The following is an 8,034-nucleotide window of genomic DNA, read 5'->3' on the forward strand; positions in this document are numbered from 1 at the left end:
CTTATATTTTTGTTTTGCATGAGCACCGAGAAGCATGTCCTTGGGATTATTACCTTACTGAGCTCACTGGGCAGAATGTGGGTCTAATGCCATCATTGTTTTATTGTTTGGGGGCATGTCTCATGCTCCTGCTGTGTGGTTTTGTTGCTAAGCAAGCCTGCTTGGTTGGTGGTTAAGCAAACCTGCTTTCTGGAGTGATCATTAACTGACAGCTTCTCTCGTACTTTTTTCTTTACTTGCAGTCTCCTAGTGGGATTAACTGTTTAAGCACCTACTTTGTCCCATTCCCCTCTCCCTATCAGTAAGCTTAAAGTGACTACATTTTAACGCTATGAGGATGATTGCTAAGAGAGCAGGTTTTTGCTTAAGCCCAGCTGCAGAGAATCACCTAGAGATTTTACATAAACACAGCGGTTCAAATTCACTCCAGAGGTTCTGATTTAATAGGTCTGGGAGCCTGGGCATGCAGCCAGTTTGAACCCCTGCTAAGGTGTCAATAAATGCAGGGGCATCAGAGCAGGTTGGGGGAGAGGGGGACACTCCCAACAAGAATGTCAGAGCCAGGGGCAGGCTGATCCGTGGGTTTTGTTGGTTTTTTCCTTCCTGTTAGGTACTCTGTGGCATGGGGTATTTGGACTCCCAGATCAGGAAGCCCACTTTAAGAAGTCCTGGGAATCCTCTAGTGGTCCAGTGGTTAGGACTCTGTGCTTTCACTGTCTGGAGTGCAGGTTCAATCCCTGGTCAGGGAACTAAGATCCCACAAGCTGTATGGCCAAAGAAAGCGGGGGAAAAAAAGGTCATATACTGAAGAAAACTGTGTGTCCTCACAGGATCAATTAGGGGTTGATTAATTTCATTCAAAAACCCTCATTTAAGCAGTTTGACATTCCTTTCAAAGCAATTTCCCCAGGACATTATTTCTCAAGTCCACTCTTTCCATACCACCTCCTCTGCAAGTGATTCACCTGGGTCCAGTCTGGCCAGCTGGTGCCCCAGTTTGGGGAGGTATATTTGATGTCTGCCGTAATCCCAGACATGACAAAGCACAGATCTCATCTGAAGAAGGCATGCTGAACATTTTAAACAAAGCTGAGTCCCAGCATGCCCACTCACGCTCACACCAGCATGCCACATTCCCTGGGAAGCCCCCGAGGGCATCATTTCCAAGAAGAAGGTCTCACAGATGGAAATGTTGTCTTCCCACCTGAGGCAGCTGGGTGCCTCCTGCCCAGCCAGATTCCAGCAAGACCACAGCCTCTTATGCTCCAGGAAGTGTCCTGGGTGCAGAGATGTGTGGTACACAGGCGGAGCGGGGGCGAGGATGTAAGGAGACACAGCAAGTTTAAGGTCGCAGTGTGTGTAAGGTCCTAAAAGAGTAGGGTCCGTGGAGCAGATGTGTGGGCGTGAGGGTTCCATCTGAGGGTGGGAACAAGAAGAGATGGCCACAGACAAAGTTGGTAATTAAGTCATGTCTTCATCCATCCATCCATCCATTTATCCATCCATTCCCTCCCTCCTTCCCTCCCTCCTCCATCCATGCATGCATCCATCCATCCATCTATCCGTGGCTCCATCCCTTCCCCCATCCCTCCATACACCTTTCCTTCTATCCATTCATTTATTCAATAAGTATTTCTTTAGTGAACAGGGCCAGAGAGCCTAAGCCCTGTTGAAGTGTGTGATATGGATGAGAATGGGCTTCCGCTCAGCAGAAGGTGCTCTAGTAAGGGAAAATCCCTAGTCTGGGATGCAGGAAGGGGAACTCTGAACCCAGATCTGGAGGAAGCATCAGGGTGGTTCTTTGGAGGAAGTGACACCCCGGCTAGATCCTGAGAACTGAGAGGGAGTTATTCTCCTGGGCAAGCACCATCACCACCACCCCCGCCCCCCGCCCCGCTCCACCCCGAGATGGGGCGGCCCTGGGTACCAGGAAAGATGTCCGTGCAAACATCTGGGCGGGGGGCGGGGGGCTCGGAGAACAGTTGAAGTTCACAGAGGTGAGTTCACACTCGGTGGAGCAACTGGAAGAAGCAAAGGGACAGCGCCTTGAGAAGGTCCAGTTTGGGGGAATGACGAGCGAGGGAGAGGGGGTGTTAGGAGCGCTCTGTGTAGCGGAGACAAAGGATGCCCGGCTACAGGAAGGGCAGGTGAGGGTCTGGAGAGCTGTGAGGGCCAGAAAGCCAATCCCGTCCCATACCGAGGAATGCGGATGAAGGGAGCCGACGGCTAGGAGAACGGGATGCCCGGGAGGGTTAAGCGGCATCCGGTCTGACTTGGAGGGCACTGGAGTCCCAAACCCGGTCTCCAATCAGGAGGGAGAACCTGCACATGCCCCCCAAACCCAACCTATAGAGGAGATGGAGGTGGGCGTGTCCCAAGTGAGCATTGTCCAGGCGGCCGCCACTCTGGACAGTCCCCGATCAAATGCCACCTCTCCCCCACAAGCCGCAAATATTTACATCCTGTTTATGCCGAGGCCTCGTAGGGCCTCAATTTTCATGAATAAAAGATGAGTTTCCAGGCCGAGCCAAGAAGGGGAAGAAACCCCCGCCAGCTGGTAGGGACCAGAGGCAGTTTAGCGTTTCGGTTGCTGTCGCCGCCCGCGTGGTATTTGGAGGAAATTTGAATTGGCCGGGTCAAGGTGACCCGGGGCGGGAGATTTGGCTTTTTCTATACTATCGGAGGGTTCCTGGATCTAAACTACTTGCAGCGTATGTACCCTGAACTTTTTTCATAGGGCTGTTCCCTGAGAAACTTAACACTCTGGTTTATCCTTCAGAAATGCTAAAGTCAGAGCATCTTAGAGCTGGAGAGGGTGTTTAGAGAAAATCTAGCGCGGTGTCCTATTTTAAAGAGGAGAAAACAGACTCAGAAGGCAAGGGGCTTGCTCAGACCAATTCAGCTGATCAGTGATAATCTGTCTCACTTCCCTGTCACTCGGTTCTTTCCACTGCATCACACAAAAATTTAAAATTAACACTGTATTCTTCAGAACAGCTTTAGATTTACAGAAAATTAAGTAGATAATACAGAGTTCCCCTATAACCCAATTCCTGGGGGCTGAGATTCCCTTATTATTAACATCTTGCTTTAATGTGGTGCCTTAATTACAATTAGTGAACCGACATTGATACCTTATTATTAACTAAAGCCCATAGTCTACATTAAGTTTCTTTCATTTTTTATTTTGGCCACACAACGGGGCTTGTGGGATCTTAGTTCCCCAACGAGGGATTGGACCTGGGCCCTTGGCAGTGAAGGCACTGAGTTCTAGCACTGGACCACCAGGGAATTCCCAAGGTTCACTCTTTATGTTCATCGGTTTATGGATTTTGACAAAGATGTGATGTCATGGATGTATTCACGATGACAGTAGCAGACTCAATAGTTTTGGTACTTAGAAATCACCTGTGCGCCACCTGTTCAATCCTCCTCCCTTCCAGTCGCAGGCAATCACTCATCTTTTTGCTTTTGCCATGCTTTTGCCTTTTCCAGAATGTTCTATAATTGGAATCACACAGTATATATAGCCTTTTCAGATTGGCTCTTTCATTTGGCCATAAGAGGTGTGTATGGGCTTTCCAGGTGGCGTTAGTGGTAAAGAATCTGCCTGCTGATGCAGGAGACATAAGAGCTGCCCCTTTGATCTCTGGGTCAAGAAGATCCCCTGCAGAAGGAAAGGGCAACCCCCTCCAGTATTCTTGCCTGGAGAATTCATGGACAGAGGAGCCAGATGGGCTACAATCCATAGGGTCTCAAAGAGTCAGACACAACTGAATCGGCTTAGCACGCAAGCGTGCATGAGTGATAGAGATCTTATAGGTTGATTGAATATTTCACATTGTTAGCTCCTTTCAAAGATGTGGAAATTCCTGGAAAATGACACAAAGTTCTCCCTTAATTACAGAGATGAATTCAGGTTGGTGCCTGGACTTGCTTCTTTGAGCCTCAGGAGTTTTTCTCCCTTGTCTTTCTGATGCCTCCTCTTTAAAAAGAATTTCTTCACCAGTCTTTCTTGTCATGAATTTTCACCTCTTACGTGGTCTTGTTCTCAGTTTCGACTTCTGAACAAAACCTCAACTGGGAGAAGTTTCGTTTTTTTGGACATGGACTGTTTTTCCTACGCCAAGCTCAGTGCTGGAAGCTATTTCCTGCGACATTTTATTTAATCTCTACAAGTTTGTAGCAAAGAAATCCTTCTTCCTATTTTTGTGCAGGAGAGAACCAAACAAGTTCTTGATCCATTAACCCAAAGCCAGGCAGCCAGCAAATTTGAACCCAATTAGATCTAGGCTCTAAACTTTACTGCTTGCTTTGCTGTTGTTTGTTGTTCAGTCACGTAGGTCGAGTCTGACTCTTTTGTGACCCCGTGGACTGCAGCACACCAGGCTTCCCTGTCCTTCACCATCTCCCAGAGTTTGCTCAAACTCATGTCCATTGAGTCGGTGATGCCATCCCACCATCTCATCCTCTGTCACCCCCTTCTCCTCCTGCCCTCAATCTTTCCCAGCATCAGAGTCTTTTCCAGTGAATAGGCTCTTCGCATCAGGTGGCCAAATTATTGGAGCTTCAGCTTCAGTCCTTCTAATGCATATTGAGGCTTGATTTCCTTTAGGATTGACTGCTTGGATCTCCTTGCAGTCCATGGGATTCTCAAGAGTCTTCCCGCAGCACCACAGTTCGAAAGCATCAATTCTTCTGCGCTCACTGCTTCCTTGGATGGCCTTAATTGTAATTTGGGTCCAAATAAAAAGTCTCCCAAGTTTCCCCTGGTTTCAGAGTGGGGCGACAGTGTTCCTAACCTGAGGAAATACTTCTTGTGGGAAAGAAAGTTCTGGTTTAGAACTGCTGATGGAAAATAAAACAGGAAGTCAAGCATTCCTGGCTTCAGTGACCATCTATGAATCTGCTAGAATCTGGCCCTGCCGTGGACCAGGCTGCAAGCTTCACCCTGGACCCAGAGGAGAAGGGCAAGGGGCTCCCGTCTGCAAACAGCCCGGACTGGATCTGCCTTCCCACGGGGGTCGGGAGTCAGGGAGGGGGTGGGCTAAATCTGGACTGAAGTCCCAGGCTTGGGAGAGAAGCCGGAAAGGCAGGAACCCTGGCTGCCCCATCTGCATGGGGGATGGGGGATGGGGCCCTTGCGGGGTGGGGGGGTGGGGGCAGGGCTGATGGGGTGATGAATCAACCTTGGGGGCGTTTGGAGAATCTGCCTGTCTGGGGCTGGGTGGACCCTTGCAAGGCACTGGAGTCATTCTCTCCCACTGTGTCCTGGCCCCTGATAAATTTGATGATAAATTTGACTACATGTGTGCCTGCACGCGGATGGACGCTAAGTCGCTTCAGTCATGTAGGAATCTTTGGACCCCATGGACTATAGCCCACCAGGCTCCTCTGTCCGTGGGATTCTCTAGGCAAGTGTACTGGAGTGGATTGCCATGCCCTCCTCCAAGGGCTCAAACCCCAGGTCTCCTTCGTCTCCTGCATTGGCAGGCGGGTTCTTTCCCATTGGCAGGCCACCTGGAAACATATTTAAAACTTCTGTCCATTCACAGACATGATAAACAGAGTTGAATAACAAGCCACAAACTAGGAGACATCTTGTCAATTCATGAATAATCTGATGCCTTCTCTTTAAAAAACTTTCTTTGCCAGCCTTGTCAAGTGTGAATAATCCTGCAAATCATTACGAGAAAAGACAAACCACCCCATAGAACACAAATGTGTGCATAGCTAACTGTTTCACTGTGGAGGAGACTCACACGGCCCACCAATTTTAGTTCTTGCTTTTTCAGTTGTACCGCAAGTCTTGCGGGATCATAGTTCCTCCACCAGGGACTGAACCCCTGGTCCTCAGGCATTGAAAGTGCAGGATCCTAACCACCCGCTGGACCACCAGGGAATTCCCAGGGGTCGTACAATTTAACTCAGTTCTGACACTCTCTACCTGGAGTTAGACCGAACCTGTAGATTAAGGGTTGAGTCCCACAAGACTGTTCCAACCCCCGCTACACACCCTGCCACCGAGACGCTAGTCATAAGTCCAGGTTGTCATCCATGCTTCTGATCAACTGACTGTCAATTGGATGTTCCCACACATCCCCCCACCTTGGGTTCAGTCATTTGCTAGAAGAGCTCACAGAACTCAGGCAAATGCTTATATTTACTGGTTTATTATATAACAGAGGATGAGATGGTTGGCTGGCTTCACCAACTCGATGGACATGAGTCTGAGCAAGTTCTGGGAGCTGGGCATGGACAGGAAAGCCTGGCGTGCTGCCGTCCACAGGGTCGCAAAGAGTCAGACATGACTGAACCGAACTAATAGAGGATATGATAAAGAATAAAGATGAATGGCCAGTGGTGGTCCAGTGGCTAAGACTCTGTGCTCCCAGTGTAGGGACCTCCTGATTCCTGGTCAGGGAACTAGATTCCACCACTGCAACTAAAGATCCCGCATGCTGCCATGAAGGTCAAAGATTCTACATGCTGCAACTAAGACCCAAATAAATAGCACATCCGAATAAATAAATAAATGTTTTTTTAAAAGATGAGTGGTCATATGAAGAAATACCTAGAGGAGGGACCAGAGGGCTCCCGAGTGCAGAGGCGTCCATCCTCATAGATTTGGGGGGCATCACCCTCTGGGCACATGGATGAGTTCCCCTACCCAGAAGCTCCCTGAACTCCATACTTGGCGGGTTTGTATGGAGCCTTCATCATGTAGGCGCCACTGATCATTAATTCCATTTCCAACCACTCTCCCCTTCTTGGAGGGTGGGGTTAAAAGTTCTGAGCCTTTATCACGGCTTGGTCTTTCTGGTGACCAGCTCCCGTCCAGGAGCCCACCCAGAGTTGGCTCATTAGATCGGAAGACACTCCTGTTACCCAGGAAACTCCAAGGGTTTCAGGAAACCTGTGTCAGGAACCGGGGGTCAAAGACCAAGTGTTGGAGCAAAAGATGCTGCTGGCGCTCTTCTCACTTAGGGTAAGAACTTTAGGAGTTCTGTGCTGGGGACTGGGAGGGCAGAGATCAGTATATTCCTTATATTATTTTACACCCTGACCTGGAGATTCCACTACCCCATCCCCACTCTTGTCTAGGAACCCTCCACCCCAATCCTACCATGCTCTAGATACCACCCCTCACCACTCCCCCTCCTCTGGTCTACAGGCCTTGCTGTGGCTCTGATCCAGGTGTTTCCACAAGGTTCCAGGGAGGAGACCAGGGTCAGTGTGCTGATCTGGGGCAAAGGGGCCAGAGAGTGAATCAGTCCCTGGCTGGTGAACTGTCCCCAAGGCACCCTCGCTCATGGGGAGCTAGCACGCATGACAGTGGGAAGGGTGGCCTTGAAAAACACACAGGGCCTCAGCAGTAACTCGGGGAGACTACAGCTGAAGGTTGGGTGTGTGCAGGCACCCCATGATTTGAGAGATGGAGGCCCTTTGGTAGATGATGCTGGGTGACCTTCAGCAGGTGATACCCACTTTCTTTAATATTTATTTATTTATTTCGCTATTAAAGTGAAAATGTTAAGTCACTCAGGCATGTCTGACTCTTTGCAACCCCATGAACTGTAGCCTGCCCAGCTCCTCTGTCCACGGGATTCTCCAGGCAAGAATACTGGAGTGGGTAGCCATTCCCTCCTTCAGGGGCTCTTCCCGACCCAGGGGTTGAATCTGGTTTCCTCCATGGCAGGCAGATTCTTTACCATCCGAGCTACCAGAGAAGCTGGGGAGGGGGTGTGTGGGCTCTTTGTTGTGGCATAGAGGCTTCTTTAGTTGTGGCAGGTGGGCTCAGTTGCCCAACAGCATTTGGGATCCTAGCTCCCCGACCAGGGATCGAACCCATGTCTCCCGCATTGGAAGGCAGATTCTTAACCACTGGACCACCAGGAAGTCCCGATGACACCCTCTTCATTTGTGGTGGCCCCTCTGACTTGCTCTGGTGCCTCTGGACACTTCAGGGCATTGGCGGGGAGGATGGAGTTGCAGAGAGAAAAGATGCACATGGAGGGGGGTGGGCTTCCGGAC

The sequence above is a fragment of the Moschus berezovskii genome, chromosome 27 (genome assembly GCF_049115385.1).
Source record: "Moschus berezovskii isolate FMDL1 chromosome 27, NW_MosBer_1.0, whole genome shotgun sequence".
NCBI classification, from domain to species: domain Eukaryota; kingdom Metazoa; phylum Chordata; class Mammalia; order Artiodactyla; family Moschidae; genus Moschus; species Moschus berezovskii.